We start from the raw sequence: 16,166 nt of genomic DNA on the forward strand, positions 1-16,166 counted from the left end.
GCATATACTTGGGAGCAATTTCCTAGTGTGGTGGCAAAAAGGATGCATGCAAAGATTATGTTTGAGTACTTTCAGGATGCACAATATGCTCCTCAGATTCAAGGATCTTCACATGAAGGAGATCAAGCACAGACTTCGATGCAGGGGTAAGAAGAACATGCACACTGTCACAAACGTGTAGAACATGAGCGCAAACTTCTAGAGCAAGAAATGATGGATGTCACTAAGGATGATGAAACACAAGCCTTGAGTGCACGAAGAGCTTGGTTTCTTCATCAAAAGGAAAAGATACTCTTTCTACTTATGTCAAAAAGGGAGTTCAATGATGTTGACGATCCATGGGATGCCACATTCTTCAAAAAAGATATGACTTCAAGCCTTGTAGTAGGCATAATGATAGAGCCAAAAGAGACTTTTATGGATATTTTCACAAAGAGTTCAGATCCTGAAGTTGGTGGTCTTCATTTTGTTGTGTCAAGGAGAGACTCAAAGATGTTTGTGATGCCTCCTCCTCAACCATTAAAGTTTCTAGAGCTGCAAAGTGCATTGGAGGCTCTTGCATATACTTGGGAGCAATTTCCTAGTGTGGTGGCAAAAAGGATGCATGCAAAGATTATGTTTGAGTACTCATGCACAATATGCTCCTTAGATTCAAGGATCTTCAAATGAAGGAGATCAAGCACAGACTTCGATGCAGGGGCAAGAAGAACATGCACATTGTCACAAACGTGTAGAACATGAGTGCAAACTTCTAGAGCAAGAAATGGTGGATGTCACTAAGGATGATGAAACACAAGCCTCGAGTGCACGAAATTAAAAAAAATTATAGAAGCTGAAGGTCGATCCACTATAGTTATGCTAGAAGCTCTTGCTAGCAAACCACGACGTGAAATGCAAAAGGCTAGTACTGGAAGAGCCACAGTTCCAAGCAGTAAAAAAAGGCATCGTCCCACTATAGAGAAAGATCATGTGGATGAAAAATGGTTAAAAGAAGAGAAAGATGAAGAAGACTCAGAACCCGAGGCTGAAGACAATTAGGATGAACTCACATCAATCAAAAATCTCAATCTGCATCTTAATGAAGCAATAACAGATGATGATGTGGGATATATCTGGGGTCAAAGGACGTGATTTGTGAATGCCAAAGATGTGGAAGCCGCAGTTGTTTTTACTAGTAGCCGAAACCTTGATATATCCTATGCTCTGCAAATATATGAGGCTTTGAGAGATGGAAAGAAACTTGTGGCAAGCAACGTGGTCTTGCGTCCAATAATGTTTTGGGCAATCAAAAATAGCTTTTTGGATCAAATAACATTTACAGGGCCTACACATTTCGAGGAAACCTTCAGTCGATTCTTTAAAGACACTCTTAAAAATATTGCACATGAACAAGGCCAAGAGGCACAAGGTGAGAATATGTTAAAGGAAGTAAAGAAGGAATTCCTCCTTCATTGCAGATTCTAGCCCATTGATGGTCAACATTGGGCTTATGCTTGTAATCAGATCGCCAAAGAAGCAAAGGAGGTCAAAAGACTCACTTCAGAACAATTTGCAAAGATAACTTCATTCCATTATTATCCTACAACAATTTGTATATTCAAGCATGAGATCAAGTATTTGATTGAGTCCGAAAGACTTAATCATTATGTCCATGGAAAGCGTAAGATATCCTCAACATCAGAGGTCTTACAGAAGGAAAGGGTTGTATGGACAACATTTGGTTCTCCAAATCTTGATTTGAAGCGAAAGGTCACAAAAGCAGACGCCGAAACACTCACAAACTTCTATACTTCTTTGAGTGCAGTTGTGCCTAGGGGAACTCAAGAGCGAGAAGAAAATATGACAAGCCTCAAGGTGGTGAGAGACAGATATGCCGACTACACTTCTATCATATTTCATCTTGTTGAAGTGTTCAATGAGATGCTTGAAGCGTGCATTGCTTGTGAGCATGGAGAGTTGACCTATGAAGCTCCTTTGTTTGTCTCCAGAAAGTCAAAGGTAATGGATAAGAAGGAGTTGACGGCAAGGATGTGGAGGCCTATAAAGTACTTACCTGACAAGTATGCATCCATGGCAGCACAAAAACTTTTAAAGAAAGAATGGTTTTTTGGAAAGAAAGACAAAGACCACTGCATGGAAGAATGCATCAATGTACAAGTGAGGCGTGATGCAGTGCATAGTGCCATTAAGTATTTGCTGTTAGAGAAACAAATCCCACTTAGTCATTGTAACATTGACTATAATGTGGTCAAGCATATAGCTTCTTTGTCAACACCCAAGGTAAAGCTATGGGCAAACAGGTCGATTAAAAAGGATGAAGATGGGTCAGAACTAGAAACCTCTTACATGAAAAAAGAAATCCCACAATAGGTGGTTGCATATGTGGAAAGATTAATCAACAAGATAACCTGATGCTGACAGATATGCACCAAAGCTTTCAATTCAATGTAGAGGTTACGTCAGAGTTTGGAAAGCTTGTGAACTTTAGGGGAGTTTCAGAAGATGACTTCATCAAGAATGAGTCAGCATGGGACAAGCCACAACTATTCTTCATCAATGAAGTTTCTAGCGATGATATCCATAACTACATTGATAGAATAGTATATACCACCATTAGCAAAGTGGCAATTCGCAACATTGTCATTTTTGTTGATAAAAAAGACAAAGAAGCCATGCAGGTTACTCTAGAGCGAGCATACTCATCATATTTGAAGATCTATAGTGGTGTTTATGCAGTAAAGAGTGGCAAGAGAGAATGTGGCATAGCGATTCAATCTCTTGAATCATTCTTCTTGTGTATGCAAAGTCCCAACCCTAATCACTCCTTACAAAAGAACATAAGAGGGAATTCAAATAATTTGAGATTGATGCTAGAAGAGCAAGATATTCCCAGGTCCATACATTATAAAAAAAACAACTATGGAAGTCCTGCAAAAAGTGGGAGTCTCTTGCTTACCATGGTGGAGAATTTGCTACCGGTAGGTTGGGAGGTCACCTTGTGCAGGATGGGATATTTATTTGAGGATCTCCTCAGAAAAGGCAACTCCACAAAATTATTGAAAACAAGCATTTCATGGCCTATTTTCAGCTTCAAGCAGATAACCACAGGCTATGAAAAAGAGGTAGAGCACAAGGAGACTGATGACATGGATGATGACCTTGAAGATCTCATAATGTCCCAGTTGATGATGATGAAAAGATGGACTCACATGACCCGTTCAGAGAGAGGTTGGTGGATGAAGAGAAAGATGATGATGCCTTCTTTCATAATTATGGCTCGCAGGGTTATGTAAAAAGGCCACTACGACAATACTTAGCGGTATGAACTCTCTATTTCTCAACTAAATACAATTTTTTAAATAAGATTTAAATTTAAAGATAATGAATCTAATCTCTCATATTTGTTTACAGGCAATAGAGGGAGAAGAAATGGATGAAGTCAATATGGAGGCACTCCCTTCTACTTCAGCAATGCAACCACCTCTCAATTTGATTGAAGAATCCCATGAGCACAAGAGCTTTAAAGACACCATGGAAAAGCAGAATGACTGCAAACATAGAATAGAAGCTATGACAAAGACCCATTCTGCAAATTTAGCTGCATTGGATAAAATGGAAAGCTCATTTGAATTTAGGATCGTTTTGAAACGAGAACCTCAGTATTTGAGCTTTGGTAGAGAGGAGGCTTCAATCCTCTCCAATCCTTAAAAGAGGTTAATGACAATGTTATCCTGGCCATTCTCAGGTAACGTTTGTTTATTTGTTGCTACTTCAATGATCTAACATTTGTTTATTTGTTTACAGTGTAGTTATATCTCAGTTTCCTAGTGCAGAATGCAAATCAATTCTATGAGCTAACGTTTGTTTATTCCTTGGTGCAGTGTAGTTATTTCTCAGCTTCCTAGTGCAGTGCAGAATTGTGTCTACATGCTTGAATTTCTCCTTTCTTCTATTCTTAGCTCTCCTCAAAAGACTATAGAAGATGTTTAAAGTGGAGCAAAAAGATGGGCACAGCTGTGGGTGGAGAGTTGCCTACAACTGCATGTTGTTTCTTAGAGAGATTTTTTTGATTTGGAGTTACCAGTCAACAAAATGGAATCATATACAAAAGCCAATCTACTAGTGTTTCGGGCTGAGAGTATTCAGTGTCTAATTGCTACCATTGGGAAACAACCTGAAAATATGACTACTTGTATGCTTGTTCAAGCCTTTAATTGGGATGTGTAAATCTCATAACTTTTTTATATTTTCCTCCAAGAGGAGAAGAGACTGAGTCTAATGAAAGCATGCTATCTTTATACTTCTATGATTATTTAAACCTTTATTTTTATTTGGGATGTGTAAATCTCATAACTTTTTAAAATTTTCCTACAAGAGGAGGAGAGACTCACTCTAATGAAAGCATGTATGAAACCTTACTTTTTAAATTTTTGCTCCAAGAGGAGAAGAGACTTACTCTAATGAAAGCATATATGAAACCTTATCTGTATACTTCTATGCAGTCTAATGAAAAAACCATTATTAATGTTGGGGAACAACGTAAAAATATGACTACATTGCTGCATGTATGAAATCTTATCTTTATATAGCAAAAGGAGGATGTAGAAGACATAGCAAGTGAAGAAGAATATGATGTAGACTACTCTCTCAATAAGATGAGTCATGAAAATATGACTCTATTGCAGCAGATTGGAAGTTCATTCACCGCTATGTTGTTAATTCGACAACAACCTCATTTTTTTGAATTTGGTGAAGAAGAGATTTTAATCCTCTTGAATCCTAAGAAAGAGGTTAATGTCAAAGTCATTACAACCATCCTCAGGTTTGATGCATCCTTTTCCTTGGCTTTATACTTTGCTTATTTTGATTAAACCCAAGAAGCTAATAATTTTTTTTTAAATATAGTAATGTTATAGCAGATTTTCCTCAAAATATACAAAGAGATTCATATATGCTCGATCCTCTTATTTCGGAAGTGCTTAGCAACAAAAAGGAAACCATAGAGGATGTTTGCAACTGGTTGAAGCACGCTCCTATGAATGAGGCACGAGTTATCTTTATAGCATATTATGAGAAGTAAGCATCAACCCCTACTTGTTTTTTCTATTGCGTTGCTAGAATTGCCTCAAACACAGTAATTATTCTTTATTGATAATGCAGCTCACATTGGAGTTTGGTGGTCGTGGACATCTTTGTTAAGAAGTGCTTCTTTGCCACCTCAATGACATCCATCCATGGCACTGTGTTAGAGTAAGTATAGACTACACTTGTTGTCACTTCTTGACATGTAGATTGATATGCAATGCACATATTCATTGTTGTTATATGTTTTGATGTGCAAATCAGCTCGAAAGTTGGTAGGTACTATCGACACAGTAATGCGACAACGTGACTTGGCACAACAAATAGAGTATATAACATGTCAGGTATCACATCAAGAGGATAGCCACATCTATAATTGTGGATGGAGGGTGGGCTACAATTGCTTTTTGGTACTTGGTCAAATTTTTGAGATACAAAATGACACCACACTGTCAACATATATGGACTTGCATCTCTATGCATTTATAACATGTACCATTCGAGCAATCATTAAGGGCAACATTATGGACCCTCCCACAAGTCAAATAGATAATGGCTCAGAGGAGTGCAAAATGAATGCAGTCAAAGAGTCAAAGGGGATAGAAGACCTCAACTCTACAAAAATGGCTTCATTGGAAGAATTGGGAAGCTCTTTTAATGTTAGGGTTATGATTCAACATAGACCTCAATATCTTGAATTTGGTGGAGAGGAGATTTCAATCCTCTCTAGAGATTCAAATGAGGTCAATAACAACGTTATGATGGCCATTCTCAGGTTTGATACAAACTTTTTCTCTGCTTGATAATTCAATATTTTGATTAAATCTAATAAGCTAATATTCATTTATTTGTTGGTCCAGTATAGTTATCTCACGATTTTGTAGAGCCATACAAAACCGTGTGTATATGTTGGATTCTCTCCTTTCTCCTATACTTAGCAATAGCAAAAAGATGATAGCCGATGTTTGTAAATGGTTACAGCCTTTACATTTACATGGCGTGCAAGTCCTATTTATGGCATATCATGAGATGTAAGTAGCATGGCAACCTTTATTTTCATCTTATACTGGCAACATTGTGTTAAATAATAATGGTTTTTAATTATTCATGTAGGGAACATTGGAGTCTGGTGGTTTGGGACCTTGAAGACAACTATTGTTGGTTTTTCAACTCGATTGCAAGCTTTCATGGCTCAGTGCAAACGTAAGTATTCTATTAATCTGTTGTTACTTCTAAATTATGTACCTTATGTAATAGACACACTAAGTTTTTTTAATATGTCATGATGAGCAGGTCGGTTGAGAAGTTGGTATTTGCTATTAGAGAAACAGGATAGTACAAAGATTCGCTAGACTTCCAAAAGCATTTAGTAGTAGAGCAGGAAGATGGGCATAGTTGTGAGTGGAGAGTTGCCTATAGTTACATGTTGATTTTCAAAGAAATTTTCTCACTTAAGCCACAGGTCTCATCGAAAGACTCTTTGGAGCTCAAATATTCAAAGGAGGATATACAATTGTTTAGGGCTAAAATCATTCAAGACCTAATTGCTGCCATTAGAATATAACATGCAACTGAAGCAATATCAGAGCTTGCATTTAAGGAAGAGGAGACTGAGTCTACTGTGAAAGCACTGCACACTACAGAAGAAATAGAAACTTAGTGTACACCTATAGCACCACAGCCTCCCCTGGAAGCATCAGAAGAGTTGCCACAGCCTCTGCTTGCATTTAAGGAAGAGGATACTGAGTCTACTCTAAAAGCACTACATACTATAGAAGAAGTAGAGACTAAGTGTACATCTAGAGCACCACAACCTCCATTAGAAGCATCAGAAGAGTTGCCACAGTCTCCACTAGAAGCATCAAAAGAGTTGTGATGCATGTATGATGTTGTGTTTGTATATATGCATGAGGAGCATATTCTCATGATGTTGTTTATTCCATGAATATTATGGTTGACATTTATTTGTTACAATGTATGAATCATGATGTAGTTTTTGTTGATTATACACCAATTTGTAACTTATTACTTAAGTGGCATTTAGTCATGATATTTATATACAGAGGGGTGTGCCTATCAGGTATTTGGGCTACCAGGTCGGCTTGGGTATTTCTACCACACAGCAGTTTGCTCCCGTGTTGGAGAGCATCAGAAGGAAGCTTCTCTTTTAGAGCTCAGCCAAGCTAGATCTTGCCTCTAGAGTTGTGGTGGTCAACCAGGTCCTCTTGGCCACTGCCTGGTTTATTTGTTCATGTTGGTGCCGTTCTAGGGACTACATCATTCAGCTCAGAAGACCGATCAGGAACTTTCTCTGGAGTGGGCTTGATGGCACAGCAGATGCCTTAGCCAGAGTGGCTTGGGAGACCCTCATCCTCCCTACACAGGATGGGGGTCTCAATATTATTGATCCAGATTTACAGTGCAGAGCTTTACTTTGCAAGATAGTGGTGCGAGGACTTATGCCAGGACAGGAACCGTGGAAGGACTTTCTTATCAGTAGCATACAGAGGCGCACACCTTCCTCAGGAGGAGACTGGATGAGCAGTGTTAGATGGATCTTCACCACAACACACCTCAGGTCACCTTCATCCCCTCTCATGGTTGCCATTCTGAAAGCTTGGGCTAGTTTCAGAAGCTCTCTTCGGAGGATTCCTCCTTCCTCCCGAGAAGAGATTGATAGGCAGCCCATCATGTGGAACGACAATATTTTAGATGATCTTGGTAGGCCACTGGGTGCCTCACTCTACATGCAGTGGGCCAGGTGGGAGAGGGGACCTGCTTCTTCTTTGGGATCTTGGAAAGCTTTCCGTAGGATTCCAGAGGAAACCGAATCAAGGTTGATAGGACATCTCAGAGGGAGTGCAGGAAGGATCTTGCAGATTGAGGCAACCCTTCCAGAGGCTTGGATAGACACAGATGATATGCCTCTCACTTCCTCCACTTGGGCAGGTACTTTCTCGAGAGGTGGGGTTCCACTTCAGGTCTTAGCCTTCCGAGATGCACAGGAGGATGCTTTGGTTTTCAGTGTCCAGGATGGTGGCAGATTGCTCAGATCTACAGAAGACATCTTGCTTGAGTCTGCTTTTGAGCCTATCAGGGTTGTAGGCCTTTTGATGCAGGGATCAGATTCAGAGTGGTTCTTAGACCCTGACCCCCAGTTACTCTCCACCGGGTCTTGGAGGCTCTGGCTCTATGGAGGAGTTTCCATCAGGTATTTACAGTGGGACCCCGGAGAGTGGGAGTGGATTGATGCAGGGCATCGAGAGAAGACCATCCCCTTCTTTCGTTACATGGTCAGTAATGCCAGGAGATTTCAGCTCAGTAGTAGAGGCTGGAGATCCTCCAGAGTTCCTCATTGGGTGACTTTTGGTATTACTGCGGATCAGCAGAGGTACTTCTGGAGGAGGCTCTGGAAATCCCACAGGAATAGAAAGATCACTATCTTCTTTTGGCTTTCTATCCATGGAGGGATTGCAGTGAACCTTTGGAGGTCCAGATTCGGAGCCGACCCTACTTGCCCTCGTTGCCTTTTTGCTTCGGAGTCTATTCAGCATTGCTTATGGGATTGCAGACAGGCGAGATTGATTTGGATGGGGATAGCCAGGATCTTCAGTCACTTTGCCCATTCCCCACTTTTTATGACTTGGGGCTCGGTGGCTTGGCTTTCTCTTACAGGACCTTAGGTTTTCTATGAGGGACTTGACTCCTCTCGGGCCATTTCGGTTCGATGTCATCAGGTTGAGTTCTGTTCGTTGGATGTGGTTCCACACCGTCCTTTTATAGCTGTACATGCCTCTGTGGATACTTCTTGGGAGATTATAGCGAGCATAGCAGCCTGGCATATCTGGAGAGCCAGATGCACAGAGGCTATGGAGGGTACTCAAGTTCATCCCTCGCACACATTGGCTAGTATCTAGATAGACATTGTACACACTCTGATTGCCGTATGGACGGGTATGCAGGGGGACTCCCGTGCAGCCTCAGCTAGGAGGGCTTCTTTCTTCAGGGAATGGAAGGATTCTCCTTTCTTCTTTGAATCTACTACAGGGTTGAGATGGCACTTTCAGCCTCAGCCTTGGCTTCTTTCCACCTCACTTTGAGGGGTTTTTTTATTATCCTCATGATTTCATGATGTATTCCACTTTGAGCTTGCTCTGGCGGGTTTTTGTTCTTACTTAATAGAAGTCCTTTTCATGGAAAAAAAAAATGATATTTATATATTTTTTTCATGCAGACAATTTTCTGATATGAATGTGTGATGATGTGATTATTTGGAAATATAACCTTGTGTGATGAGAATTTTGATATGAATATGTGATGATGTAATATTTGTAATATATTTCACTCCAAAGTATCAATTCCCAATGCTCCACTCACTTAAAGTACAGCATTCCCAATGCTCTGCAAAATTTTATTCAGTTGGATAGTCTCCACTCACTTAAAGTAGAGCATTCCCAATGCTTCTCTCACTTTATTCCAACCCTTATCCTTATCATAGCAAACACATCATGCCTTAGTGCACTTTTATTCTTCCATCCTAGTCCTTCCACAAATACTGTCTTATTTCTTACATCCTAGTCCTTCTGATTAACTTGTATTCGTCTTTCACTTTACGTCTTCCCTCACTTTCTATCCCATCAAGACACTCTCTTATTTCTTACATCCTAGTCCTTCTGATTAACTTGTATTCGTCTTTCACTTTATGTCTTTCCTCACTTTCTATCGCTCTCTCTCTCTCTCTCACTTGTAATATATTTCACTCCAAAGTATCAATTCCCAATCCTCCACTCACTTAAAGTATAGCATTCCCAATGCTCTGCAAAATTTTATTCAGTTGAACATTCTCCACTCACTTAAAGTAGAGCATTCCCAATGCTTCTCTCACTTTATTCCAACCCTTATCCTTATCATAGCGAACACATCGTGCCTTAGTGCACTTGTATTCTTCCATCCTAGTCCTTCCACAAACACTCTCTTATTTCTTACATCCTAGTCCTTCTTAGTAACTTGTATTCTTCTATGCTAGTCCTTCCACAAACACTCTCTTCTTTCATCCATCCTAGTAACTTGTATTCTAGTTCTTCCACAAACACTCTCTTCTTTCATCCATCCTAGTGCTTATCATTAACTTGTATTCTTCCATCCTAGTCCTTTCACAAACACTCTCTTCTTTCTTCCATCCTAGTCCATCTCCCTTTCTTTATCATCTCCCCACCTATGGATGTCCTTGGCATTGTCGAAGACGTGGAGTTTGGAATTAACAGTCTCAAAGAATGGATTGCTGACCAAGGAGCACAGAGAGAGGCTAGAATTCGACAAGGTTCTCCTTTGACACAGATGGAGAGAGAGGAATTTGATGCACAAAGGCACGCAGAGAGGGAGGAGACTCTCAAGATAGCAAAGAGTGAAAGACTTTTAAGACATATTATAAAAGCACGACAAGATCTCTTAGACTTCTTAAGTAACCTTTGTTATCGTAGCTCTCGTTGTGGGTGTTTTGATGTGGATGTTGAGAGAACAATAAGAGCCTCACAGAGAAATTATAAAGAAACAATTTGTGACTGCTTAAATACTTCTTTGCATGTAATTATGTTGAGGATACAGATGTGGAGGCAGTGAAAGATTGGGTTATTGAGAAGATAAGAGAGACCAATGATGAGATCTTCTAGACTTTGAGTGATTAAGAAGATAAGAGAGACCAAGATGAGATCTTCTAGGAGCTAATGTAAGGTGTTTTTTGACACCATATGGCTTTGAGTTATATGATCTACTTCTTGTACAAATGTGATGTGCTCTCTTTTAAATGTACTCTAGTTTTGAGAGACCAATGATGAGATCTTCTAGACTTTGGGTTATTGAGAAGATAAGAGACACCAAGATGAGATAGACTTCTAGGGCTAAGAGCTAATGTAAGGTGTTTTTTGACACCATATGGCTTTGAGTTATATGATCTACTTCTTGTACAAATGTGATGTGCTCTTTTAAATGTACTCTAGTTTTAATAACATGTCACGCCATTTTTTCTAATTTGATTTTTTAAAATCTTACTTTTTGTCTCTTTTAACAATGTGATGTCCTCTATTTTTAATGTACTGTAGTTTTAATAACATCTCACGTCATTTTTTCTAATTTAATTTTTTAAAATCTTCCTTTTTGACTCAATGTTTTGTTTTATAAGAGCTTCTTTTTTTTAAATGTTTTATCCAAAATTATCTCACAAAATGAATTTGGACAGTGAAAAAATCCTATCAAATCTTACTGCCCAGGACATCCTTAGTTACGGAAAGCATCAGTCCTCCATGACTAGGAACTAACAGACTAACAACCCAAAATTGTGACACCATAGTCAGAGTGAATGTAGGATAGGAGCTATACAACCAATTTTGCCTAGAGCATTGGATGACACATCTTCAACGACAATCTCAAGCAAATCAGCTCCTCTGCAACAACATGCCATAGTGGGCGATTTACAAAGCAATGTAAATAACAGGATACAAACATTGGCAACCATCGACAACTGCCATTCATTAGACCCCATCTTCTCATAGATAGATGCTAAGGTGCTACAGGTAGATCCTCCAATCACACATGAAGAACCAATCGATCTAGAGGTGCCATTCTTTATGGCTTAGACCTCGAGTGGGATAATGAAGCTGAAGAAGGTACCCATACCAATGATGACTTCGATTTTCCTTGGCACCTTCAAACTAAGGCTGAGAATGCATAAATTGAAGATCAAATTTTTTATAATGACTTATCCATTTTGCATGCCCTAATGGCTGTCGAGCCCCCAAAATTTGAAGCTCCAAAGTTGAATAACAACAGAAGATCCCGCAAGAATACTGAAGGAGGAAATCGTAGAAAAGCCAAGGCTAAACACTTCAATGAATTCGAAAGAGTCCAAACGAGGATCATCGAATTGTATCTTGCAAAGCAAGCTCCCTCAAAATTAGAACCACCACCTCTTGAATGGTCCCCTGAGGGACTGGAAGGAGTATGCACAGCAAATGAACCCCTACTTGGGAACACCTTACTAGTGGAAAAGTGACCCCACAGTTGCCAACATAAGAAGTTTTGAAAGTATAAGCCACATGTGCGGATGAAGCTCGATCAAGAGACTTCCGAAAAAGAAAGTAAAAAAGAGCCTAACAAATTGGTAAATGAAACTATGCCACCTAGTACACATGGCACATGTCAGGCTAGTTCAACACCATCAAAGGCCGATCTTCAAGAAGTGCCGGAGTACTTGAAGAATTACACAAGTGATAGTGGCCCCATAGTAATGCCAAGACCACTAAGATAATCTAAAGTTCAAGAAACCGATAGCATTGGAGAAACTCCAATCTATGAGGGACTGGCAAGAACTCGCACAATAAATCTCGCCCTTGAAGGGGAGGAAGAAAAATTGGTTTTCCTTGGGAAACAGCTTCGACAAGAAGATGAAACCAAAATCAAAGCACTCCTAATGGAATACCATGACTGCCTAGCATGGTCATACAAAGAGATGAAAGCTCAGGGGGGTCACTCATCATATGTAACCCTATCACATGAGTTCAACAGAAGGATTTTTTTTATTTCTAAAATTTACAGAAATAAATATACGTAAGGGATTCTGTAAATATACATAAGGGACTATTTTAAATAGTTTAGGAAAAAATTTACAGATTTGTATAGAAAAGGGGTACATTTTATTCATGAAATTTTTTACAGATAAGGGACTTTAAATATAGGCCTTGAACACACGTGATATAGAGGGTTTATACATAGTGACCCCCCCAAGGATGAAAGGAATTTCACCAGATGTGGCAGTCCACATGATACCTAGAAGGGAAGCTGCCCACCATAAGGTATCTAGACCTTATCGCACAAATCCTAAGTATGGCACCATAGTTTAATGAGATGGAAAAACTCTTAAATGTCGAATTCATCTACGAGATAGAGCACACTAATTGGGTTTCAACCATCTTCATTGTGCCTAAACGCTACAAGAGAAGCTCAGAATATGCGTAAACTTAAAGAATGTGAATGCCACCACAATTAGGGATCACTATCCCCTACCCTTAACAGAAACAATATTGGAAAAGGTGGCAGATTTTGAAATATATAGCTTCTTGGATGGCTTCAGTGGCTATAACTAATTGCAAATTGCTCCTATAGACCAATAAAAAATAGCATTTGCTACAGAATGGGGTATTTTTGCATATAGAGTCATGCCATTCGGCCTTTGTAATGCCCCGGCCACATTCCAGAGTGAGGCATGTTCATAGCTTTCAAGTGGGGAAAATTTTATTGTGAGCTTTTTAATGCGAGCTTTTTTGGAAATTTATCAAAGTTTGCGAGCTTTTTTAGAGTCCCATAAAAAAAGACCTACTAATCAAAAAATAACAAAGTAATTACTTATCCTGTATCTATGGATTTATCCTAGGAAATACCAAAGCAATTAGCAATTCTATGGACTAAAAAAGACAAAGCTATTAATCCAAGTAATTTATATTGCAAGTCAGTAATAAATGACATCATATATAAAAATGAGCCATCACAATACCAGCAAATATGTATTATGCATTCAAGTCTATGGATTGTTGCTAAGGCAACAAAGGTTTAATGAAAATTCAAGTAAGCATATGCCACTTTTCATGTAGTTCTATTATTTGAAAAGGCCAAAGCAATTAGTAAAATGTTCCACATTAAGAACATTGTGTTGACTCAACACAACAAATTTTGAGCAAAAAAAAGTGTCACATAAAAAAGTGGGCTATCATAACACCAACCAAGTTTATATTTTGCATTCAGGTCTATGGATTGATCCTAGGTCGACTAAGCACTGATGAAACATCCATAGTGGAAAGGGTTGGTTGATGAATAAGCATTTGATTTGGATCCAATCCCAATACACGGATGAAGATGTAATAGATGTGTTTGCATGCCAGGTAAGGTTTTTGACCCAACTCTCTTTTTTGAAAATCTGGACATGTACACATGGGTTTAGTCTTGATGTGCACATCGTAAGACATCCGAGCCTTGTCAAACCCTATTGTTCTCAAATGGAAAATACTATGATGAAGAAGCTCCACTGTCATTTCTCCCATGACAACAGTGTGCATAGATTGAGCACTAGCTATTCTTTTTGCAGCCTCCTTAGATATGCCATGCCTCCATTTTTTGGTTCTTACCAATGTGTGTTGAGCTAAATTCCTTGGTATGGATGCCGACCCTCCATGTGCATCACAAAAATTAGTTGGCATCGGTGCTGATCCTTGAGGTACATTTGGTGTCCTCCAATTTACATGGGGTTGATCCACTATTTGCAGTCTAAGACCAGCCTTGATGAGATTGCCTATCTCCTCACTTGTGATGTTTGTTTCCACATCCACCTTCCACACAGATGGACGTTCAGGAACATGCATGATATTATGATCTAGGTGCCATGTATGAGTTATATCATCATTACAAAACCACATCCATTGTGCTTTTGGTCCTCCTACCCCTGGATGCCGCCGTTCAGAGTAGAAACAGGGTGCCACCACTCCTTGTGAATTGCTTTGTATATATCGATTACACTTAACCTTTCCATCTATGAATCCAAGACACTTCACTTTAGAGTTTTTGGAGGTCCTTCGAATTGCCCAAAAGGTATGGTGGATAGGCACCTCAACAATAGAGAGGCCACTAGGAAGGCCTCCTTGTCTCATAGGTGGAGCCGTTGGGGCTTGTTCTCTTGTGGGCATGGTCTCATTCTGAGCTCCTTCAGCTTCCCCTACATTGCCATGTTTTTCCCATGATGTTTTTGTAGACTCCCCTTGAACTCCACCTTGCTCCATTGTGGAAGCCCTAACATCCACTGGTTGGGTATTACCTTGCGGTTTTATTGAATACCAATCTCCACCTTCTGTCTCGAACCTAATTTTTCTCGGCCGCCCTCTTTGCTTACGATCTCTGGTCTCCATCACATACCCTGGCTTATGTGAGGTGTTTTCTAAATGTATACTTGATGACTTGCTTCTCTTTCTTTGGACTGTTACCTTATCCCCATGTAATGGTCTTGGTTCTTCATACATTGGTGTCCCTGCAACTGTTTCGTGCACCATTTGTGCAACTTGTGCTGGTGAAGATGTACTCCTTGAGGCCACTCTTTGCATCAAGGCTTCCAAGTTGGGACCATCCCCAACATGCCTTCCAATCATATATGCATATTGTTTGGCACTTTGTAATAGGGCATTTGCCATGTCCGAGACGCAACAATCATATAATTGTATCTTTGTCTTAAACCCTTCTCCTGCTAGCCAACTACCATGCATGCTTTCAGCTAGATTTGACCTTGGAGTGTGTGCCTCCTCCAAGGAACTTTTTGTTACCTGTGGTAAAAAGGGAGGTAATTAGATTGGCTTATTACATTTATTTAGCTTACTACATTTAGTTACAAAATACATACCGCGCTCATGAGATTCCCCCAATGGGCAATCCGCACATCCCACCAACTAAACCATATGTCCATTCAAGGAATGTCGGCCACACGGACATGTCCAACATGCCACCACTTCCGAATGAGCTTTGCTTGGTTGGTAGCTTCTTGCTTTGTCTTACATAATCTCCAATTCTCACACATGGTGATATGCTCGTTCCTCATATCCTCTTTGATGAATTTCCTTGTGTGCTTATGCAAGCTTTGTTCCCAATGGAAGAGACATGAGCACTCTCTCCCAACAATTATGTTGTTTGGACCCCCATTGAAAATAGTTCTCACAGCTATCCAATTTGCTCCAGCTTCATCAGGCATGAAACCATGAAAATCTGCAGGGGGATACCCACATTCTTTCATTGTGGCATTCAACATCTCCCAAAATAGGATTTGGCTTGCAGCATCTTCATCTTTCATCTCACATGTGGCGATGGTCATTAATTCCTGCACACTGGTAGACAAAGCCAACATTATTAAATATTATACCACAACTCTCTTGATGATAGCAACATGGATACATAAGGATGGAGGGAAGTTATACCTAGGATCATAAACATGACATGCCATTGTGCTCCACCCAATCACTCGATGGGTGTGATCAAATTGTACCCATGAATTCCTCAAA

This window comes from Dipteris shenzhenensis, chromosome 7, assembly GCF_047967505.1.
Source record: "Dipteris shenzhenensis isolate YYH24624 ecotype China chromosome 7, Dip_SZ_1.0, whole genome shotgun sequence".
Classification (NCBI taxonomy): domain Eukaryota; kingdom Viridiplantae; phylum Streptophyta; class Polypodiopsida; order Gleicheniales; family Dipteridaceae; genus Dipteris; species Dipteris shenzhenensis.